This window comes from Bos grunniens, chromosome 23, assembly GCF_055505025.1.
Source record: "Bos grunniens cultivar Pamir isolate PY7600 chromosome 23, Bosgru_T2T1.0, whole genome shotgun sequence".
Classification (NCBI taxonomy): Eukaryota; Metazoa; Chordata; class Mammalia; order Artiodactyla; family Bovidae; genus Bos; species Bos grunniens.
In genome coordinates this window covers 45,996,936-46,019,556 of record NC_141187.1, presented here as the reverse complement: position 1 = coordinate 46,019,556, position 22,621 = coordinate 45,996,936, and the positions used below count along the sequence as shown (strand labels likewise).

At 43.4% G+C, this 22,621-nt stretch overlaps 1 protein-coding gene across 10 annotated transcripts in view; it reads left to right on the top strand.

The window, feature by feature from the left end:
- HIVEP1 (HIVEP zinc finger 1) overlaps positions 1–22,621 on the top strand; it is a 136,765-nt gene that overhangs the window by 33,532 nt on the left and 80,612 nt on the right. Inside the window, exon 2 of one of the 10 annotated variants that reach the window (XM_086370297.1) lies at positions 16,649–16,744. The exons of the other annotated variants lie outside the window; for them this stretch is intronic. The gene's annotated coding sequence lies outside the window, so the exon portion shown is untranslated. The remainder of the gene's footprint in view (positions 1–16,648; positions 16,745–22,621) is intronic. 10 annotated transcript variants of the gene reach the window in all.

Here is a 22,621-nt window from a genome sequence, read left to right as displayed (position 1 = left end):
TCGGGCCTTATTTTTCCCATTGGCTCCAAGTTGATAAGAAGGCCATGGGACGGGTTGATTGTGGGGGTGGGGTGGCGCTGGCCGAGGCTTATAATAAAGTAGGAGCGGACTTACAGTCAAGGTTCCTGACTGCAAAGAAGAGAAGCAGGCTCTCAGTCAGTGAAGGAATTCACTAGGAGGATATCTAATAGCTCACATAATCCCTTTGCACAAGTGGATACCTGTGGTTAAAAGACAGGTTGGAAGCTGTGTGTGCAAGGTCACAGCGAGGGGCAGCGTGATGAGGTGGCCACGCAGGGCAGTCCTGGACCCAGGGCAGCGCCCTGCGGAGACCCTGTGTACAAGCGTCCTGGGGATGCGGCGTTCTGGAGCGCAGGGCTGCTGCCTGACCTCACCCTGCATCCCGGATCGGGGAGGACAGCGCCTGGCCCTGTGGAATGGTGGATTCCCCGGCCTGGGGTGAGGATCCAGATGCCCAGCAGTTAAGAGGAAGTACAAGCAAAAAGAAATGTGGACGTTTCCTCCTGCCGGAGGCAGGGCATGTTACACATGCTTCTTGGTCGTGTGTCTGAATCTGCCCCCGCTGTGAGCAGGCGAGCACGTGCACCCCCACGGCTTTCATCCGAGGCCTGAAATTAGGGCCTTTGATCCAAGAGCACCTAAGAAACGCTCTGTAATGAAGAGATTTAACGTGTTTGAATCTTTGCTTTTCCACCAGGTGGTGCAAATCTTTTATGATGTTCACAGACGTTAAATTCTCTTACAAGAAAAAATTTAAATCATTTTCTCTTAAGAGTCTAGCTCTACCATGTAGCGAAGGCTCGTTGATCTGATTCTTGCCTTCTTTCTGTCTTTCATGAAGAAATAAGTGTATTTATATAGCTTACCAAATGCTGGCCATGGCTTAAACTATCCATAGATTTTGGGGAGTGTAACACGCGATTTTGTTTTTCCCGGGGCCGGGGCCGGGGGTAGGGGGAACTAGGAAAACTGGGAAAAGGTAGTAATACATTCAGTATCCTCACTGTTTAATGCTCTTTATGTAGCTAGAAACACTCAACTTTATAACTGTTTGCTTGACAGAAAGCTTATGTGATTTAAATCTTTGAAGATTAAAGGGTATCTTAGCAGACACATCACATTTTAACTGTCTTATAATATGACTCAAGTGACAAGCAGGGTTGTAATCGGGACAAGAAGGAGGTGTACTGAGACCCCTGCATTTGATGTCTCGTCTATGGGTAGAAAGAAGGCAGCAAGCAGGGTTGCTGTATGCAAAGTGTAAATATTTCAGTGTCAGGGTAGACAAGTAAGACTGAATCTGCAGTTTGAATATGTTTAAGGTTGTCTTAGAAACCTGAAAAATGTTCAATTTAGACATGTTTTGAATTTTTTTGGGGAAAGTGTTTGAATATACCTACTAAATTTAAGTGTTACATAGACATACTATTAACAGAGTAGCTGAAAATAAGCCTTGAGATTAATGTTGGATAGTTCAGAGATAGTTTAAGGTTTGGTTTTGATAGTTTCTATTTAAGAGTTTAGGTGTTTATACTGATGGCTAGCTCGTAACAGTTTTACTGATACCTCCCAACAGGGAAGAGGGACGAAACCAACTGGATGTGCCTCTCGAGTTTAGATGAGAACTTGTTAAGTGAGGTTTTTTTGGTTTTCCTTGTAACTCTACTCTTAGGCACGATCAGTGTTTCTCAATTTTTTTTTCCTTCTCATTATCACCCTAAGTTTATGGACTCTTTTTATGAGCTGGTCAACATACCAACCAAGATGCATAATGTTTCTCCAAGGGAAAATATATATGAACTTCCGAACAAAAAGATTCTCAGTTGAACTTTGAAACTGTGGCATTTGAATGAGGGCCTCGGTGGGGGCGCCAGAGAATATCTCTAGAAACTCGAGCCCCCAGTGAGCTAGCACCCCTCAGACCACACACCTCTGACTGCAGCCAGTGGACATGGCACTTTTCCTGTGCACACCCACGAACCGCCCCCAAGCAGACCGGGCCCGCCGCGAACCTGTTCTGCAGCCCTTCTGGAGTCTCGGCTCTGATGCTTGGCAGTCAGCGTCTGCAGAGCATTCGTTCTCTGGTTATAGGGCTTCTGTAGCGATTCAGTCGAGTTGTCAGGAGCTAGACTAGAGAGGTTACCAAGGTGATGAGACACAGTGTGGCATTGGGCGCACGCATCTCAGGCCTCACCCTGGTCGTCCCCTGGGCATCTGTGTGTGTGTGTGTGTGTGTGTGTGTGTGTACACTCTTGGTTAGAAGTTGGATTGTGTGAATATGTTTGTGTGGACCAAATAGATCCGTCATCCATCTCAGACATGCAGCTTGGCCCCTGGCCCCTGGAGGTCCCCTGAATTGCCCAGTAGAAGGAGCAGATTTGCTCCACATTAGAATTGGCTCCTGACAGGTTCCGTTGATCTGGAAGGAAGGTGGGGCATGTTTGAATCGATTTGACATGTCAAGGGGGATTTATGTGGCTTTTATACTTCCTTTAACATATCATGAGTTGGGTGCATTTTTCAGGGTGCCGTCAGAGTGAAAAGGTGGCCTGGGGATACTGTGCTACCAACTCAAAAGTCAGCAGGGATGGCACCCCCTGGGGTTGTGCAACGGGCAGGGCCTGGGGCCAGCTCCTGGGCTTCTTGAGTAAATTCATGCTGAGTTAACGCTTGGAAAGGAGGTGTGCCCCATGGTCAGTGGAGGCTGACCCACCAAGAGCCTCAGAGGGTGTGTTCACAGCATGTAAACAACCTTTTCATAACCGCTCAAACAACAATTAAACATTCATTATTATTTTTACAGTACATGCCTATTAAATGCTTTCCATAGTGTTGTGGTGCAGGAAGCATCCCTAATAAAATTTGATTGTAACATTTACAGATATCAGGAAGCCATGCTTTAAATTTTACCAGTTTGAAATCCAGTAATTAATTTTATTCTTGGGATCTTCCCTGGTGGCTCAGATGGTGAAGAATCTGCCTGCAAGGCAGGAGACCTCAGTTTTGATCCCTGGGTTGGCAAGATCCCGTGGAGAAGGGAATGGCAAACCCACTAATGCTTGATGTTTCTGTTCATAAATGAATATGATTTGCAAAAGAATGTTAAGCAGCTTTTGTGAAACACTGACCCAGGAGATGAAATTAGATGTAATTTAAATTACCCAGAATTCACTGGGAAAAGATTTTAAAAACAGTAATTTTAGCCATATAGAAGCTAGAGAAATTTTACCTTGTTTGTTCTGAATATCTGAACTACTTTTGTAGATTTTGTAAACTGGTAGATTGTGTTAAATTTTTTAAAATGTGCTTTCAAACTCCTAGATATTCTTAACTTGAATAGTAGTTAGAAAATTAGCTGTATGGTAATGATAGTTTCCAGTAGTCATGTATGGATGTGAGAGTTGGACTGTGAAGAAGGCTGAGCACCGAAGAATTGATGTTTTTGAACTGTGGTGTTGGAGAAGACTTTTGAGAGTCCCTTGGACTGCAAGGAGAACCAACCAGTTCATTCTGAAGGAGATCAGCCCTGGGATTTCTTTGGAAGGAATGATGCTAAAGCTGAAACTCTAGTACTTTGGCCACCTCATGTGAAGAGTTGACTCATTGGAAAAGACTCTGATGCTGGGAGGGACTGGGGGAAGGAGAAGAAGGGGACGACAGAGGATGAGATGGCTGGATGGCATCAGTGACTCGATGGACGTGAGTTTAAGTGAACTCCGGGAGTTGGTGATGGACAAGGAGGCCTGGCGTGCTGCGATTCATGGGGTCACAAAGAGTCAGACACGACTGAGCGACTGAAGTGAACTGAACTGAATGATATTTTGCATATATTATTATGGGTGGTGACCAACATTTATTGAGTTCTTACTGTATTTCTCAGCCTGTCCTAATCTCATTACCTCATTCAATCCTCCAAAAAATTTTTGTAGCTAGTTGTACTTGCCTGTCCCCATTTGAGAAAGAGGAAAACCAAAGCGCAAAGGAGGAAGAAACCACAGGCTCCCAGAAATGGAGTGGCTGGGCAGAGACTGGCGGTAGGATTGCAGTCTGTCTTATCCGAGGCTTACCCCCATCTTACTGCTGCCACACGTCTAAATGTGTAAGACACTGACTTTTTGCAGTGATGTGTAAATGCCATCGTAGTGTAACAGTAACATAATTCTGAGTGCCTGTGAGATCTGTGTATGTCTGGTACAATTCAAGTTTGGGGACATGCTCTCTACAGTATGCCCCTCACCCAGGGATGGACCCGGATGCCTGTGCAGTTTTAAATGATCGGAGGCACTTTGCCAAGATGGTTGTCAGAGGAATCAGAGAGTTGCCATCGGGTAAAGCCGTGTTTGGGGAGGCCCCCCTGGAGAGTCAGGAGGGTACCCTCTCCATGTGGGTACTGTGCTGGGCGGGGGTTGGCTCCTATAGCCCCAGGCGGTGGTGTAACCTGCCCCAGTCACTCCAGCTCTGGGTGGAATTGTCAGAGACCCGGGCCGTCTCTGCTGACCTCTTCTCCATCTGTCGCAAAGGCCGTGCTCCCTTCACTCTCCTTGCGGGGGCAGGTCTGAGGGCGGTGTTTGCGGCTGTCTCCATCTCTTTAGGTCCACACCAGCTCCCACCTCACTCCTGCAGATGCGCCAAGGAGGCAGCATTTTAACTCGCTGCCCTGTTACCTGCAGCCAGGGTAAGCCGAGTTGTCCTGGTGAGCCAGCCGGGAAAGAGTTTCAGACCCTGTGTTTGGGTTCATAGCCCTCTTACTGCTTTTTAGTGTCTGGGGGCTTGGGATTCACGTAGCGAGCTGGGGTGGGAGGGGTGGCAGAGATGCTGTGAGTTTATCCCTGTACCCGCTTACCTTCCCATTTAGCAGAAATGGCAGCCCCACTCCAGTACTCTTGCCTGGGAAATTCCATGGACAGGGGAGCCTGGTGGGCTTCAATCCATGGGGTCGCACACGGTTGGACATTTAATGATTGAGCAACAACAATATAGCCCTCGTTTTCTAACCAGCTGCTGTGCCCGTGGATGTTTTAAGCCTTTCCCAGGCTCTCTCTTAAGCAGTCACCCCTTTTTGAGAGCAGTTATTTGTTCCCTTTAAAAAGTCGTGAATCCTGAGTGGCTCAAGATCCAGAGGTGAGGCAGGTGGGCTGCTGAGCATGTGACTGGCCGTGGAAGGCACGTCAGCGCTGTTCCTGAGAACAGCATGCTACAGAGGCCCGAGAGTCCACATCTTCCCACTCCTTTCCGTGTGGGAATGAAAGTGTGCTTGAAGACAGAATTATGACCGTATTTTTCTGAACTTCGTCACCCAGACATTGAATGACCATTTAGTACTTGGAAGCGGTGGCTTATATTTCCAGTACTTCCTCTTTCTACAAACAGCTCTTGGCCTCCTTCCAACCGGAAATGTCTGCCACCCCTCCAAAAATTCCTGCTTTTTTTCCCTTAGTCTTCAAGATGTTCTCTGTGATTTACGGCATATTTCAAAACATGCGTGTGAATCTGTTGTTAATAGAACCTGGAGACACTCTTCGCTCAGAAAATCAATGTGCAGGGTTCAAAGCAGAATGATTATTTTTCAAAAGGTCTTTCCAGTTGAGTTGAAGAACTCTGGAAGTCAGAAACAGATCTTTCTCCTTGCTACTATTATTTGAACAGCAGTTCTTTTCCCTTACAGGTTATAGCAAATTGTTGAGCATAGCTCCCTGCTTGGGGACATTTCTGTATTCTTTTCTCAGCCCTAGTCACTCCAAACCAGAATCAAGCCTCCAAGTGTTTGTATGATGCCTCCTTTCTGCTTATTGCGTGGTAATAGGAATGTCAGTGAAAAGGATGATAGCCATCCACTGTATGTGGTAAGACTGTGAGCATACAGCTAAACTCCCCGTTGTCCAAAGGAGGGTGGGAGAGGTGAGATTATTAAGAAAAGTTGTGTGTAGGCGAAGGGGAGAGTGGTCTCTTCAAAGCCATCTGTAACCATAACGTTCATTTTGGGGTTTAGATTAGCACATAATAGGAGCACCCTTGGAACAGACATCTTTTCGGTGTATAGAAGTTGGGGGTTAATGCTATTCATTATGGCAGAATCCATGTATATTTCAGGTGGAAGGTGATTTTGACGCACACCCTTCGCGGTGAGCAGCCCGGCCCCCTCAGATTCTCCTGGTTGAGGGGTGGGGTGGTCATCACCCTGGGGAAGAGGAGCCAGTGGTATTTGAGGTCCTGGGGCAGCTGTGGGGTGACCATGCTCACTTTCTGTGTTGGGGGCATGGTGTAAGGCTTCTCACAGGCCAGCGTGCTGGTTGTTCGGCCTGAATTGCTTCTCTTTCCCTGACTATAGATTACTAAAAATCTAACATGTGCTTTCTGAGTATATAACTTCACCCAGTTCTCTGTTAATAAATCAGCACACATAGCCAAAGAAGACACTTTTCTGTCAGCTCCCTCCGGTAAGAAACACTATTTGTATGTAGAAAAAAAAAAAATATATATATATGATTTACAGATGGTTCAAAGGTTATTTTAAAACAAATTTGTGATTATGTAACTAAAAAGTGTATACTTGCCTGGCGAAGTATAGAGCAAAGTAGTTTTATTGAATAAACTGCCTTTTTCTAGCATGCCCTATTCGGGATTTGCACAATTTTTATTATGTAATGAGGGAACATTTCTTCTGTGAAATTTTTAACATGTAACTGTTCTAATGAGAAGACTGGAATTGGACAACCTGGTTTATGCCCTTAAATGAGGATGTAAACTCAGGCCTTCGCAGCGGGGTGCTCATGACCAGTGTCGCTGGGTGTGATGAGCTCCCTGGTGTCGGGTGTAGGTCAGGCCTGGGGACTCCTGGGAAACCTGACGCCTCCGTCTCCCAGCTCCTCCAGGGTCTCTTGCCTCTAACCCATCCCAGCCAGGGATCCTCAGCATCTGCCCTGAACGCAGGGCATCTGGTCCCCCAGCCCGGGGAGCAGCCCTGTCTTTAGGAAACACTGTCAGGCTTAGAATCTCGTTTTCCTTACTTTGTCTCCATGAAATAGATAAGCCTTAGCATCCTCAGATGAAGTGCTGTAATTCACCCAAGGAGCTGGCCCAGCGAGCAGGGTAGATACTGGTTGAATCTGAATCACCTCCCTTCTTCCCCTTTTCCCTTCTGGAGGAGCTGCTGGTCCTGGCCATCAGGGTGTGCCCGTCTGTCCCTCCCGCTCGCTCAGCCCTGCCGAGTGCCTGCCCCTCACATCCTCTGGTCAGGCTGGACCACGTGCTTCGTCCAACAGGCTGTGTGCTCTTAGGCCCCAGAGGTATTTGGGACCCATGGTGACGCCGGCAGCGTGAATGTGCCTGGCCCCCGGTCTGTGGAGATGCTCTGCTGATGATGCCCAGATGCGGCAGGAGGTGGCGTCTTTGGGGGCCACAGTCTGGGTGCCAGGCGTGTTCTCACTGCTGGCTTGGCCGTCCATCCCAAATACTGAGGGACTGTATTTGTCCTTGGTAGATTCTCTGTGTGTGTGTACATGCACAAATACATGAATACAGCTCAAGATAAACAGCAGGACTACAGCGTTTTGTCCTCTTTGATCTTATGTATCTCCTTCCTCTCACAGGGAGAAACCTGATTTTCAGTGACTCCTGCAATGGTAGAATCACGCACTTGCTTTGTCCCACGATATACCAGGATCAGTTCGGTTCAGTCGCTCTGTTGTGCGTGACTCTTTGTGACCCCATGGACTGCAACATGCCAGGCCTCCCTGTCCATCACCAACTCCTGGAGTTTACTCAAACTCACGTCCATTGAGTCAGTGATACCATCCAACCATCTCATCCTCTGTTGTCCCCTTTTCCTCCCACCTTCAGTCTTTCCCAGCATGGGGGTCTTTTCAAATGAGTCAGTTCTTCGCATCGGGTGGCCAAAGTATTGGAGTTTCAGCTTCAGCATCAGTTCTTCCAATGAATATTCAGGACTGATTTCCTTTAGGATGGACTGGTTGGATCTCCTTGTAGTCCAAGGACTCTCAAGAGTCTTCTCCAACACCACAGTTCAAAAGCATCAATTCTTCGGCACTCAGCTTTCTTTATAGTCCAACTCTCACATCCATACATTACTACCAGAAAAACCATTGCTTTGATTAGACAGACCTTTGTTGGCAAAGTAATGTCTCTGCTTTTTAATATGCTGTCTAGGTTGGTCATAGGAGAAGGCAATGGCGACCCACTCCAGTACTCTTGCCTGGAAAATCCCATGGACAGAGGAGCCTGGTGGGCTGCAGTCCATGGGGTCGTGAAGAGTTGGACATGACTGAGCGACTTCAGTTTCACTTTTCACTTTCATGCACTGGAGAAGGAAATGGCAACCCACTCCAGTGTTCTTGCCTGGAAAATCCCAGGGATGACGGATCCTGGTGGGGTCTATGGGGTTGCACAGAGTCGGACATAACTGAAGCAACTTAGCAGCAGCAGCAGGTTGGTCATAACTTTTCTTCCAAGGAGTAAGCGTCTTTTAATTTCATGACTGCAGTCATCATCTGCAGTGATTTTGGAGCCCCCCAAAATAAAGTCAGCCACTGTTTCCCTGTTCCCATCTATTTGCCATGAAGTGATGGGAGCAGATGCCATGATCTTAGTTTTCTGAATGTTGAGCTTTAAGCCAACTTTTCCACTCTCCTCTTTCACTTTCACAAGAGGCTCTTTAGTTCTTTGCTTTCTGCCATAAGGGTGGTGTCATCTGCATATCTGAGGTTGTGAATATTTCTCCCAATAATCTTGATTCCAGCTTGTGCTTCTTCCAGCCCAGTGTTTCTCATGATGTGCTCCGCATAGAAGTTATATAAGCAGGGTGACAATATACAGCCTTGACGTAGGTTTCAGATTAATGCCAACACCACCGTCAACGCTTTGTGTTTTTTTTTTGCATTTTCATTCTTCCTTAGGGTGCAGATCACTAGGGTTATGTCATCAAAGTGTTGTGTTTTAGTGTCCCTTGTTCCCGTTTGGATGGTTATGCCACAACTCAGTACATCCTGAAATTCACTTCTCACTTTGTTTTTGAATTTTAGAGATGGTTTTGTTCAAAATTTTCCTTTTGTAATTATGTAAAATATTTAAGTGGTTTGTAAGCATAATCTAGACAGTAAGCTACTGTCAGAGAAGCCCAGCTCGCGTGTCCTGCCTTCCCCTGCAGTAAGCAGCCATTCAGAAATATTACGGTTCTTGCATTTTTGTCCTTACGGTGTGTGTATGATATAATCTGTAGGTAAAATATAAGAGTGTAAGCACGTGCGCGCTCACACTGACCCGTGCTGTGTATCTCCAGAGGAAAGGAAACAAATCTAGTTACACTTTACACATTAACACACAGACTGTAACCATTTCTGTTTGTTTGCTTTTCCGGCAGGAAGGGAGCTGGTGGGGCAGGAGTGAGCCGGTGTTTCTGCAGTCAGCTCCTCCGAGGGACGGGATTTGCGGTCGCTGTTTTCAGCCCTGCTCACCCTTCCTGAGCGCGCGCTCTCTCTCCATCACTACCCTCGCCCATAACTACGCTCCAGCCGCTTAGGAGAGAACCTCTGTGGCTGTCTGCAAACTGTCCTTTTCTAGAAACTCGCCCAGATGAGTCGTAGGAGGAACTGCCCCCTGCTTTCAGAATGAGTTCAGACACCCGGTGGGGACTTTCCGCTGCAGGAGGCCGTGTGGTCAGCCTGCCCAGCCCTGGAGGCTGTCCAGCCACTCTGGCCTCTGGGCCTCGAGCGATTTGAAAGCTCTCCCTTCCAACTGCGCAGGCCTTAGATGCGTAAAGAGCTGTCTTCTGATGGTAACAGAACCACAGCGTGTCCGTCCAGATTGTGAATGTGTTGAGTTATTCTCTGCCTTTAGGTTTTGTTTCACGTGATGAGGACACTGGTGTGAGTGATGAAATGTGTGATCAGGAGCACACGTTAATTAAAGGGATGGCTTTGTATAGTGTGATGTAGTATATAAGGGCTTTTATGAATACATTTAAACTTCCTTACACGTCCTTTAAAATAGTAATGTTCCACGTAGGGAGCTCAGCTCTGTGTTCTTTGATGACCTAGATGGGTAGGATGGCATAGGGGGTGGAAAGTAGGGCTAAGATCGAGGGAATATATGTATACATTCTGTTGTACAAAATTATAAAGCAATTATGAAAGAGTGAAAGTGAAAGTTGCTCGGTTGTGTCCTGCTCTTTGCAACCCCATGGACTGTACAGTCCATGGAATTTTCCAGGCCAGAATTCTGGAGTGGGTAGTCTTTCCCTTCTCCAGGGGATCTTCCCAACCCAGGGACCGAACCCAGATCTCCCACATTGCAGGTGGATTCTTTACCAGCTGAGCCACAAGGGAAGCCCAAGAATACTGGAGTGGGTAGCCTATCCCTTCTCTATCAGATCTTCCTGACCCAGGAATCGAACTGGGGTCTCATTATACCCCAGTAAAAAAAAGTAATGTTCTAAATATGCTGCCACGGTACATCAGCTAGTTTCGAGTTTGTCTGACCCTTATGCATGTAAGGTTATTTGATAGTTTAAAAAGTGTGTATTTATGAAGAAAGGAACAGGACCTGACGTCCATTGACTCTTCCCCCTGGTGTCTGCTATGTTATATCCGTTATCTCTTTCGGGAATTAAAACTTGTCTCTTGAGGCAGATGGTGCTGTTTAATTTGGGAGTTTTTGTTTCGTTTTGTCTTTGGTGGAAAAGCTGGGTGCGGGGCTTGGAGTGGCGTTGCTTGCCTGGTGTCAGGCAGCTGGTGGGCGGCCCAGCCCGAACGGAGCCTCAGTTTGTCTATAAACAAAACCCTTACTGTTCCCAGGGCGCGCGGATGCCTCAACTTCCTTTTCTTGTCCTAAAACAAAACCTAGGGATCTTCTTTCACCAGATTAAGATTAGGTAACTACTTGTTAGCTAGAAATTTAGTTGACCCAACAGTTGTTAAAAACCATGCGAAATGATGAGGAAATGTTACGTGAAGACTTGGAACAAACACTTAAACAGTCATTCCTTGGAGTAAGAGCTGGGGATTTTCGTGTTAAATACAATGTTTAAAAATAACTCACGTATTTCAAGTGCAGTGTGTCATTTACCAAGAGAGATCTTTGACTTAGCTGTTGAAAGCCTCAATAAAGTTAAAAGACTGAGAAACACAGAGGATGATTGCAGCAAAATAAGAAACTAGTATCAAAATGAGAAATTAATATCTTTTGGTATTGATTTCTAACATAATTTCACAGTGACAAGAGAAAAGACTCTGAAATCTTTGCACCTTGTTTTATGCCCCTGGATATGTTCCAGTGTTTCCTGGTTTATAGACTGGGAACTTGAATACAATTTGTACCCTGCCGTTGTGTGAACATTGTATAAATCTTAATTATGTTGAATTGGTTTATAGTACTTTTCAGGCCTACTGTATCCTTCTACTTTTCTGTCTATTCATTCCAGTAATTTTTGAGAGTTTGATATTGAAACTCCAACGGAAAAATCTTCATTTATCTACTTAAAAATAATTGTGATACATAGTGGAACCATATGTAACTTTGTTCTATATTTTCCAAGTCTCCTGTAAATGTATTACCATACTTTCATAATTAAAAAAAATTAAACAGAAAAGTACTATTTAAAATAATCTGATTTTCACTGTTGGAAGAGTTATACCATTCCTGTAACCTGGGCCATGTGCCTGTAATACTTGACAGCTGTAATTTTTCCCTAGATCACAAGCCTTTCTCTGCAACTGCTCTAATTGACATACCAATTTTGGGGAAAACCTACAAGGATATTTGTCTCAAGTATGTAGTGTTTCAGAGTACTGGTTTGCCTAAGAAGAAATATAAAATTATTACAATATTATACTTTCTGATGTGCTAGGTTTTTGTGTGTGTGTTGGACTTTTCTCTGGCAGGCCTAGTCAAATTTTACTTGCTACCCTTTAAACATTGAGAGGTCCTGAGATCATTTTATGGTTTGTTTAAAAAGAAGAGAAGTGGGATTTTTCTCCTGGTCAAAGTAGAAGATAAAGTTTACCGAGGGTAAAAATAAGAGAAATAACATAGAAATGTGTTAAAAGCTCTGGGAAAAAAAGAAGATTATCATGGGAAAACATTCTTAATTATCAGTCAGTTCAGTTCAGTTCACTCATTCATTCGTGTCCGACTCTTTGTAGCCCCATGGACTGCAGCACGCCAGGCCTCCCAATCCATCACCAACTCCCGGAGTACACTCAAACTCATGTCCATGGAGTTGGTGATGCCATCCAGCCGTCTCATCCTCTGTCATCCCCTTTTCCTCCTGCCTTCAATCTTTTCCAACTTCAGGGTCTTTTCTAAGGAGTCAGTTCTTCGCATCAGGTGGCCAAAGTTTTGGAGTTTCAGCTTCAGCATCAGTCCTTCCAATGAATATTCAGGACTGATTTCCTTTAGGATGGACTGGTTGAATCTCCTTGCAGTCCAAGGGACTCTCAAGAGTCTTCTCCAACACCACAGTTCAAAAGCATCAATTCTTTGCTGCTCAGTTTTCTTTATAGTCCAACTCTCACATCCATACATGACGACTGGAAAAACCATAACCTTGACTAAACGGACCTTTGTTGGCAAAGTAATGTCTCTGTTTTCAGTATGCTGTCTGCTACTGCTACTAAGTCACTTCAGTTGTGTCTGACTCTGTACGACCCCATAGACGGCAGCCCACCAGGCTCCCCTATCCCTGGGATTCTCCAGGCAAGAGTACTGGAGTGGGGTTCTATTGCCTTCTCCGAATACGCTGTCCAGGTTGGTCATAACTTTCCTTCCAAGGAGTAAGTGTCTTTTAATTTCATGGCTGCAGTCACCATCTACAGTGATTTTGGAGCCCCCCAAAAATGAAGTCTGACACTGTTTCTACTGTTTCCCCATCTATTTGCCATGAAATGATGGGAGCACATGCCATGATCTTAGTTTTCTGAATGTTGAGCCTCAAGCCAACTTTTTCACTCTCCTCTTTCACTTTCATCAAGAGGCTCTTTAGTTCTCCTTTACTTTCTGCCATAAGGGTGGTATCATCTGCATATCTGAGGTTATTGTTATTTCTCCTGGCAATCTTGATTCCAGCTTGTGCTTCATCCAGCCCAGCGTTTCTCATGATGTACTATACATATAAGTTAAATAAGCAGGGTGACAATATACAGCCTTGGCATACTCTTTTTCCTATTTGGAACCAGTTTGTTGTTCCATGTCTAGTTCTGACTGTTGCTTCCTGACCTGCAAACAGGTTTCTCAAGAGGCAGGTCAGGTGGTCTGGTATTCTCATCTCTTTCAGAATCTTACACAGTTTATTGTGATCCACACAGTCAAAGGCTTTGGCATAGTGAATAAAGCAGAAATAGATGTTTTTCTGGAACTCTCTTGCTTGTTCCACGATCCAGCGGATGTTGGCAATTTGATCTCTGCTTCCTCTGCCTTTTCTAAAACCAGCTTGAACATCTGGAAGTTCACGATTCACGTATTGCTGAAGTCTGGCTTGGAGAATTTTGAGCATTGCTTTACTAGCGTGTGAGATGAGTGCAGTTGTGCGGTAGTTTGGACATTCTTTGGCATTGCCTTTCTTTGGGATTGGAATGAAAACTGACCTTTTCCAGTCCTGTGGCCACTGCTGAGTATTCCAAATTTGCTGGCATATTGAGTGCAGCACTTTCACAGCATTATCTTCCAGGATTTGAAATAGCTCAACTGGAATTCCATCACCTCCACTAGCTTTGTTCGTAGTGATGCTTCCTAAGGCCCACTTGACTTCACGTTCCAGGATGTCTGGCTCTAGGTGAGTGATCACACCATCGTGATTATCTTGGTCATGAAGATCTTTTTTGTACAGTTCTTCTGTGTATTCTTGCCCCCTCTTCTTAATATCTTCTGTTTCTGTTAGGTGCATACCATTTCTATCCTTTATTGAGCCCATCTTTGCATGAAATGTTCCCTTGGTATCTCTAATTTTCTTGAAGAGATCTCTAGTCTTTCCCATTCTGTTGTTTTCCTCTATTTCTTTGCATTGATTGCTGAAGAAGGCTTTCTTATCTCTCTCTGCTATTCTTTGGAACTCTGCATTCAGATGCTTATATCCTTCCTTTTCTCCTTTGCTTTTGGCTTCTCTTCTTCTCACAGCTATTTGTAAGGCCTCCCCAGACAGCCATTTTGCTTTTTTGTATGGGAAACCTAAACGCAGGTCAGGAAGCAACAGTTAGAACTGGACATGGAACAACAGACTGGTTCCAAGTAGGAAAAGGAGTACGTCAAGGCTGTATATTGTCACCCTGCTTATTTAACTTATATGCAGAGTACATCATGAGAAACACTGGGCTGGAAGAAGCACAAGCTGGAATCAAGATTGCCAGGAAAAATATCGATTACCTCAGATATGCAGATGACACCACCCTTATGGCAGAAAGCGAAGAGGAACTAAAGAGCCTCTTGATGAAAGTGAAAGAGGAGAGTGAAAAAGTTGGCCTGAGGCTCAACATTCAGAAAACGACGATCATGGCATGTGGTCCCATCACTTCATGGCAAATAGATGGGGAAACAGTGGATACAGTGTCATACTTTCTTTTTTTGGGCTCCAAAATCACTGTAGATGGTGATTGCAGCCATGAAATTAAAAGATGCTTACTCCTTGGAAGAAAGGTTAAGACCAACCTAGATAGCATATTAAAAAGCAGGGATATTACTTTGCCAACAAAGGTCCGTCTAGTCAAGGCTATGGTTTTTCCAGTGGTTATGTGTGGATGTGAGAGTTGGACTGTGAAGGAAGCTGAGCACCGAGGAACTGATGCTTTTGAATTGTGGTGTTAGAGAAGACTCTTGAGAGTCCCTTGGACTGCAAGGAGATCCAACCAGATCACTCTAAAGGAGATCAGTCCTGGGTGTTCATTGGAAGGAATGATGCTAAAGCTGAAACTCCAATACTTTGGCTATCTCATGCGAAGAGTTAACTCATTGGAAAAGACCCTGATGCTGGGAGGGATTGGGGGCAGGAGGAGAAGGGAACGACAGAGGATGAGATGGCTGGATGGCATCACTGACTCGTTGGACATGAGTTTGAGTGAACTCTGGGAGTTGGTAATGGACAGGGAGGCCTGGCGTGCTGTGGTTCATGGGGTCTCAAAGTGTCGGACATGACAGAGCAACTGAACTGAACGGAAGTGAACTGAGATGAGTGCAGTTGTGTGGTAGTTTGAGCATTCCTTGGCATTGCCTTTCTCTGGGATTGGAATGAAAACTGACCTTTTCCAGTGCTGTGGCCACTGTTGGGTTTTCCAAATTTGCTGGCATATTGAGTGCAGCACTTTCACAGCATTATTTTTTAGGATTTGAAATAGCTCAACTGGAATTCCATCACCTCCCCTAACTTTGTAGTGATGCTTCCTAAGGCCCATTTGACTTCACTTTCCAGGATATCTGGCTCTATGTTGATCACACCATCGTGATTATCTGGGTCTTGAAGATCTTTTTTGTATAGTTCTTCTGTGTATTCTTGCCACCTTTTCTTAATATCTGCTTCTGTTAGGTCCATACCATTTATGTCTTTTATTGTGCCCATCTTTGCATGAAATGTTCCCTTGGTATCTCTCATTTTCTTGAAGAGATCTCTAGACTTTCCCGTTCTATTGTTTTCCTCTATTTCTTTGCATTGATCGCCGGAGGAAGGCTTTCTTATCTCTCCTTGCTTTTCTTTGGAACTCTGCATTCAAATGGGTATATCTTTCCTTTTTTCTTTGCCTTTCACTTTTCTTCTATTCACAGCTATTTGAAAGGCTCCCTCAGACAACCATTTTGCCTTTTTGCATTTCTTTTCCTTGGGGACAGTCTTGATCCCTGCCTCCTTTACAATATCAGGAACTTCCGTCCATAGTTCTTCAGGCACTCTGTCTATCAGATCTAATTCATTGGGTCTGTTTGCCACTTCCACTGTATAATCATAAGGGATTTGATTTAGGTCATATCTGAATGGTCTAGTGGTTTTCCCTGCCTTCTTCAATTTAAGTCTGAATTTGGCAATAAGGAGTTCATGGTCTGTGCCACAGTCAGCTCCTGATCTTGATTTTGCCAACTATATAGAACTTCTCTGTCTTTGGCTGCAAAGAATATAATCAGTCTGATTTTGGTGTTGACCATCTGGTGATGTCCATGTGTAGAGTCTTCTCTTGTGTTGTTGGAAGAGTGTTTTTGCTATGACCAGCACGTTCTCTTGGCAAAACTCTATTAGCCTTTGCCCCGCTTCATTCTGTACTCCAAGGCCAAATTTGCCTGTTCCTCTAGGTATTTCTTGACTTCCTACTTTTGCATTCCAGTCCCCTATAATGAAAAGGACATCTTTTTTGGGTGTTAGTTCTAGAAGGTCTTGTTCTTAATTATAACTAACCCAAATGTTTGGATAGATCAGGAAAACATAAAGAGATACTGCGCATCTTGGTGCAGAAGAGCAATAGAAAGGTTCTAGGCCCTTGGGGGGAATTGTGGACCTGTACCAGCACCTGGAAAGAGCAGAGTTGACTCCATGTCGGAACTGAAATGAGCCTGTTGGTACTAGGGGGACAGGTGTGCAGCTTACACGCTGCTGCCGTCAGGGTATGGTGGGAGAGAAAATAAAATGCCACTTTTCCTTTCCCAGTTTGGTCAAACCCCAAACAAAACAAGAGATGACCTAAGACCATAAGAATAAACATGCACAACTCTATTATGTGGTGGCTTCCCATTCTTCTCTAAAGTAAGTACTACTGTGATAAATATTTGCATGGGTGGTGATTATTTTATTATTCCATATTTAAGGTAATTTTTTTAAATAAAGAGTCTTACAAGTAGAATAACAGGAGAGAAATGTATACATTTTCATCATTTGCCATTAAAAATAAGAGAGATATCTTGTTAAAATCAGAGAATAAAAAAGATATATCTTTTCCCTGCATTGCAAGAAGAGTCTACTATACTTGAAAGCTGTGCTGTGCTTAGTCTGACTCTTGGCGACCCCATGGAGTGTAGCCCATGGGGTCTGTTCATGGGGATTCTCCAGGCAAGTGTACTGGAGTGGATAGCCATTCCCTTCTCCAGGGAATCTTCCCAACCCAGGGATCGAACCCAGGTCTCCTGCATTACACAGGCAGATTCTTTACCAGCTGAGCTACCAGGGAAGCCCCTGCTTGAAAGCTAGTAGCTTTGAAACTCTAGCGCTTGGCTCTCAGCAGCAGGTATATAAAGTGTCTGCTCTACATTCAGGTAACTTTGATCTGAGCTCCTTTAGTCAGCTCTGATGCAGTGTGGGGCATGTTAGAGTATTATGTTTGGTTCACACATTTGCCTGGTGATTGTGTCAGTAATTAGATTGAAACCTATGTTTATGCTGTGGAAATTAAGGTCCATCTTTCGCTCGCTCTCTGTAGGCAGATTTACCAAAAAAAAAGAAAAAAAATTTTTTTGTTGATATGTTTATTGCAGAAAATTTGACTCATCACTGTGTCATCCAGAAATAACTAGTAACAATCTGACATTTCATATACGTATATGTATACGTGTGTCTTCACTTTGACTTTTCACTTTCATGCATTGCAGAAGGAAATGGCAACCCACTCCAGTGTTCTTGCCTGGAGAATCCCAGGGACGGGGGAGCCTGGTGGGCTGCCGTCTATGGGGTCACACAGAGTCGGACATGACTGAAGCGACTTAGCATAGCATACATGTGTCTAGACAATATACGTGTACCTTTGCATGCGTCTGCAAACGCACATATAATTACATACGTATACATTATAAAGCACAGTTGGGATCATACAGTACTTATCTTCCAGTGCTCCCCCTTAATGGTATCTGTCACTAGTATTTCTCAATGTCATTCGTATTCCTCTTAGACTTTGTTTCAAATGACTGCATGACATTGCATCATACTACTTTGTCATAATTCACATTCTCTTGCTGCTGTATGCTTGATTTATTTCCATTTAATCATTATTGTAGAACCTTTTCTTCACTTTTCTAATTAACATGATTTGATGGCATAGCACATTATTTGATCAGAAATGTCTTGCTTCTTGTTCATTGAAAACTCTGAGCATTTGAGAAGCTGATTCAGGATTGTAATACTCATTTTTATATTTATCCTGTAATCTTTTTAATAAAAATACGTTGTATTTTAAATACTTGTTTTAGAAACTTAACTGTCATTTGTTTCAGTTTGATCTCCTGTCATCCACTCTTCCATGAAGATTGAATGTCTTCATGCCCAGGAGTCAGGCTTCAATGCAAAACTAGATGGACAAGGTTCCTCTTCTTTAGAGTTTTTTGCTTGGTGGGAAAGTATAATATGAAACAATTACCTAAACTATTATAGAATTAAAATTGTAATTAATGTTGCAAACCAAAAGTCACAAGGGGCTATTAGAACTTATACTTGAGGAATCTAAAGTGGAAAGAAAACAATTCTTCAATTAAAATTATTCTTACTAATTTTTTTTTCTACTTTTATTTTATTTTTAAACTTTACATAATTGTCTTAGTTTTGCCAAATATCAAAATGAATCTGCCACAGGTATACATGTGTTCCCCATCCTGAACCCTCCTCCCTCCTCCCTCCCCATACCATCCCTCTAGGCCGTCCCAGTGCACCAGCCCCAAGCATCCAGCATCGTGCATCGAACCTGGACTGGCAACTCGTTTCCTACATGATATTTTACATGTTTCAATGCCATTCTCCCAAATCTTCCCACCCTCTCCCTCTCCCACAGAGTCCATAAGACTGTTCTATACATCAGTGTCTCTTTTGCTGTCTCGTACACCGGGTTATTGTTACCATCTTTCTAAATTCCATATATATGCGTTAGTATACTGTATTTATGTTTTTCCTTCTGGCTTACTTCACTCTGTATAATAGGCTCCAGTTTCATCCACCTCATTAGAACTGATTCAAATGTATTCTTTTTAATGGCTGAGTAATACTCCATTGTGTATATGTACCACAGCTTTATTATCCATTCATCTGCTGATGGACATCTAGGTTGCTTCCATGTCTTGGCTATTATAAACAGTGCTGCGATGAACATTGGGGTACACGTGTCTCTTTCCCTTCTGGTTTCCTCAGTGTGTATGCCCAGCAGTGGGATTGCTGGATCATAAGGTGGTTCTATTTCCAGTTTTTTAAGGAATCTCCACACTGTTCTCCATAGTGGTTGTACTAGTTTGCATTCCCACCAACAGTGTAAGAGGGTTCCCTTTTCTCCACACCCTCTCCAGCATTTATTATTTGTAGACTTTTGGATCGCAGCCATTCTGACTGGTGTGAAATGGTACCTCATAGTGGTTTTGATTTGCATTTCTCTGATAATGAGTGATGTTGAGCATCTTTTCATGTGTTTGTTAGCCATCTGTATGTCTTCTTTGGAGAAATGTCTATTTAGTTCTTTGGCCCATTTTTTGATTGGGTCGTTTATTTTTCTGGAGTTGAGCTGTAGGAGTTGCTTATTATCTTACTGATTTTGTTATCTTTCATAGCTTATATTTAAATTACAAAACCTCTGTGCTTGATCCGAGGAGTTGCCACAAACCAGATGATACAATACAGGCGTTTTATGTCTTCCTGTCACCAAATACCCAGTCTAGGAGAGAAGAAATCATTCATCCTCTGGTTGAGTGTTTGGCTTCTGAGCTAGAATATTTTCTGAGTTAGCAAATTTCAAGGTATGAGTTGAATTCTTTCAGCCAGCATTGTGCTTTTGGCACATGAGATTTCATCATTATGGTCAAAAAGCACCAACCTGCTCACACAGTAAGTTAAGCCCAAAATGAGCACAATGATGTGGATAAACACGTACCCAAGACAGAGAGCCAGTGAAGCCAGTGCTGTTTATAACGTCAGTGCAGTGAGACGTGGAGGTCTCAGTGCATCATTTAAGGGGACCATGCGTCATGGAATACTCAAGGCAAGGATGACGTAACATTTGGTTCTTTTGTTTCACATTTCATTGCTCAGCAATTTAGTTAACAGAGATGTGTATGGAGCTAGAAAGCCTCTGGGCTGTTTCAGGGTCCGGAGTAGATTTAGCCTCCATTGGGTACAAAAGTTGGAACAAAAGCTGAGATCTAGAGTGATGAGTTAATGAAGAGCCACAGCACAGAATACAGAGCAGAAAATAAGCTTAAATGCCCTCAGATTTATTTGGCGGTGAAACAGGATAAATAAACTGCCAGCATGGTAACTGGGCAACGGGAGAAGATTTGAGGAGGAAGGAAGTGACTTGAATTTACTTCCCATGTTATATGGAGCCTTAGGCTAAAGGAATGTGATAGTCTTAAAAGCACTAAGATTAGCTGATACTCGTGTTTCCTGCACTTAAATTCACATATGTTAACATCTTGCCACATTTACCTTATCTGTCTGTATGTTCTGTTTTTGGTTTTGCTTGCGGTACGTTTAAAAGCACATTACAACCATCTACTTCTGTGAGTTGACTCTGATATGGCTGCTGTAGGGCTTCCCAGGTGGTGCAGTGGTAAAGAACCCACCTGCCAGTGCAGAGACACAAGAGATGCAGGTTCCATCCCTGGGTCGGGAAGATCCCCGGAGTAGGAAATGGTAACCCAGTCTAGCGTTCTTGCCTGGGGAATCCCATGGACAGAGGAGCCTGGCGGGCTGTATAGTCCATGGGGCCGCAGAGAGTCAGACCCGACTGAGCGCACACACGCTTTACTGAATTCTTACTCAATCTTAAACAGTTCAGTTGATTTTCTTAGTTTTCCTCATTAGATTGTCATATTAGCTGCAAATAAATGATTTTGTTTCTTCCTTTACAATTTTCATGCCTCTTTAAAATTTCCTTTCTTACTTTATCGAGTTGTCCATCAAATAGTACCACTGATTAAATTCTGACATTGATGCTAATGCTTCTGGTAGTCTGCAGTTAAATACAGTGGTCGCAGTTAGCTTCTTGTGGATCTTATTTACGTAGTTTCAGAAATTATCTTCTAAGTGTAACTTTCTGGGCATTTTGATGGGAATTGGTATGCAATTTTTATTACTTTGTTTTGACTTCTATAGTGATATTTTTCCATATGGAATTGTAGTGAATTGTAGGAATAGATTTTTCTGATGTCACTCTATCCTTTTATTACTGAGGTAAAACTGGTGTGGTGGTCTTTCAGTCATTTAATACGTTTTGGAGCTCCTTTATTTTAATTGGATCAGTGATATAGATAGTACTGTGACTAGTGAAATACAGATCCACTTGAAAGTTGCTTTTATATACTTTTATCATCGATAAGATTCCTAAATCAATCAGGGAGTAAAACTATATCCATGATCCCTGGGAGGGCTCCAGAATTTTTTTTTAAACAGAGGTCCTCACCCTCGAAATGATGAGGAGTCACTAGCCTAGGAACTTAAAAGCAAGCTCATGCTCACCCTTGCCCCCATTCTGGGAGTTTCGCTTGTGAGTGTTGTCTAGAAGATGGTCTTGAAGTTAATGTGCACATCCTACAATCTGAGACATAAACGATTTTAAAAGGTCATTTCAGTTATCTTTTTTAAATAGATTAGAATGGTTAGTATGAAATGTATTTTTGGAGGTTGGGAGGGGAGTTGATATTTCTTTGAAATCCCTCCTAACAGTCAATAATCATGACACAATGGTTGTAAAATGTGAAGAATATTAGGGCGTGAGTTAATAAATCTCTGAAGCCTGAATGTTGGGTCATCACGTCTCTTCCGGGAGAGCTTCCTGACCCAGGAATTGAACTGGGGTCTCCTATATTTCAGGCAGATGCTTTACCAGCTGAGCTACCAGGGAAGCCCCTCTTTAGTGTGGGAAGGAAGAAATCCAGATGTTCAAATGTATTCTCACTGCTGATACATCTGTTTTTAAAAATGCCTCCACATCTCTGAGATGTCTGGGTATGTTCTTCTACCCATTTTTAATGGAATCTAGAAGCTAAATGTGTGGGTTTGAGAAAGAAGATCATTTAAAACCAAAATGCTGCTATAAAGTAGAGGGTTTTGATCTAGGAGCATTTGCTAGTTGTCAGTATTGCTGATGATTTGGAAAACATATAAAATTTATGTTTCCTGTGTTTATAAAGTTCTTACAAGTTAGTCTGAAAACTTCAGTTTTTGAAAATAGCATTCCCCCAGTGCTATGTTTAGTGACATGCAGATAGTCAAAGAAAGGTGAAAGGAAACAATTGGTGATGTAAATTACATCTTAGGCCAACTTTTGAGTTGGCTGGCTCTTTTCAAGTTGATTCCCAAATGAAATTCTAGAGTCATTGCTCTTAATAGCTGAAAAGAACCTGAAGATTATTTGTTCAAAATATTTTGGGGCATTTCTGATAGAGCAAATATTTTGTTAGATGTTAAGTTTATAAAAATGAACAAAATGTGGCTCTAGCCTATAAAATCTAGCTTGGGAGACAGATAACCCGAATAAAGAGCTTACGTGGGGATACTGTATTATGGAATGGAGCCTAGAGGCAGGAGGTGGATTCCCCAGTTTTGTGGGGTGACTCCCCACTTGGGCAGGCATCCCAGTTCATACAGCTCCTTGGAGGTGGTGGCCCTGCTGACACTGGACTCCTGGTCTCTTGACATAAGTCTGATGATCTGGTT